Source organism: Oncorhynchus gorbuscha, unplaced genomic scaffold (assembly GCF_021184085.1).
Source record: "Oncorhynchus gorbuscha isolate QuinsamMale2020 ecotype Even-year unplaced genomic scaffold, OgorEven_v1.0 Un_scaffold_15732, whole genome shotgun sequence".
In the NCBI taxonomy this organism is placed as follows: domain Eukaryota; kingdom Metazoa; phylum Chordata; class Actinopteri; order Salmoniformes; family Salmonidae; genus Oncorhynchus; species Oncorhynchus gorbuscha.
In genome coordinates this window covers 3,965-5,540 of record NW_025757483.1, presented here as the reverse complement: position 1 = coordinate 5,540, position 1,576 = coordinate 3,965, and the positions used below count along the sequence as shown (strand labels likewise).

Below are 1,576 nucleotides of genomic sequence, written 5' to 3'. Positions count from 1 at the left end.
ATGAGATCACAATATAGAATAACACTGGCTGTACTGAATAACACTGGCTGTACTGGATGAGATCACAATATATAACCCTAACCCTAGAATAACACTGGCTGTACTGTATAACATCACAATATAACCCTAGAATAACACTGGCTGTACTGGATGAGATCACAATATAACCCTAGAATAACACTGGCTGTACTGTATAACATCACAATATAACCCTAGAATAACACTGGCTGTACTGGATGAGATGGAATAACACTGGCTGTACTGTATAACATCACAATATAACCCTAGAATAACACTGGCTGTACTGATGAGATCACAATATAACCCTAGAATAACACTGAATAACACTGCTGTACTGGATGAGATCACAATATAACCCTAGAATAACACTGGCTGTACTGGATGAGATCACAATATAACCCTAGAATAACACTGGCTGTACTGGACACAATATAACCTAGAATAACACTGGCTGTACTGGATGAGATCACAATATAACCCTAGAATAACACTGGCTGTACTGTATAACATCACAATATAACCCTAGAATAACACTGGCTGTACTGGATGAGATCACAATATAACCCTAGAATAACACTGGCTGTACTGGATGAGATCACAATATAACCCTAGAATAACACTGGCTGTACTGGATGAGATCACAATATAACCCTAGAATAACACTGGCTGTACTGTATAACATCACAATATAACCCTAGAATAACACTGGCTGTACTGTATAACATCACAATATAACCCTAGAATAACACTGGCTGTACTGGATGAGATCACAATATAACCCTAGAATAACACTGGCTGTACTGGATGAGATCACAATATAACCCTAGAATAACACTGGCTGTACTGGATGAGATCACATTTACATTACATTTAAGTCATTTAGCAGACGCTCTTATCCAGAGCGACTTACAAATTGGTGCATTCACCTGATGACATCCAGTGGAACAACCACTTTACAATAGTGCATCTAAATATTTTAAGGGGGGATGAGAAGGATTACTTTATCCTATCCTAGGTATTCCTTAAAGAGGTGGGGTTTCAGGTGTCTCCGGAAGGTGGTGATTGACTGCTGTCCTGGCGTCACAGGGAGTTTGTTCCACCATTGGGGAGCCAGAGCAGCGAACAGTTTTGACTGAGCTGAGCGGGAACTGTACTTCCTCAGTGGTAGGGAGGCCCCAGAGGTGGATGAACACTGGCTGTAGTGCCCTTATTTGGGTGTAGGGCCTGATAACCTGGCTGTACTGGATGAGATCACAATATAACCCTAGAATAACACTGGTCTTGTAGCTGATGCGAGCATCAACAATAGCCACCCTAGAATAGCGGAGGAGCTGGGTACTGAGAGAACTGGGATCACAATATAACCCTAGAATAACACTAATGGCACAGGCAGGGAGCCCAGCCAATCACAATATAACCCTAGAATACACACTGGCTGTATTGGATGCGCACAATATAACCTAGAATAAGGCAGGCTGTACTGGATGTTGTAGAGCATGAACCTACAGGAACGGGCCACCGGCTGATGTTAGTGAGAACGACAGTTTGAGATCAC

General features: G+C 42.0%; 1 long non-coding RNA gene across 1 annotated transcript; it reads right to left on the bottom strand.

Annotated features, from left to right (window-relative positions):
* Positions 1-251: 251 nt before the first annotated feature.
* Positions 252-1,297, bottom strand: LOC124030786. Its single transcript, XR_006838032.1, has 3 exons — positions 1,254-1,297; positions 458-855; positions 252-284 (listed from the first exon to the last, which is right to left on the bottom strand). It is a non-coding gene; the product is annotated as an uncharacterized LOC124030786 (long non-coding RNA).
* Between the last annotated feature and the right edge of the window lie 279 nt (positions 1,298-1,576).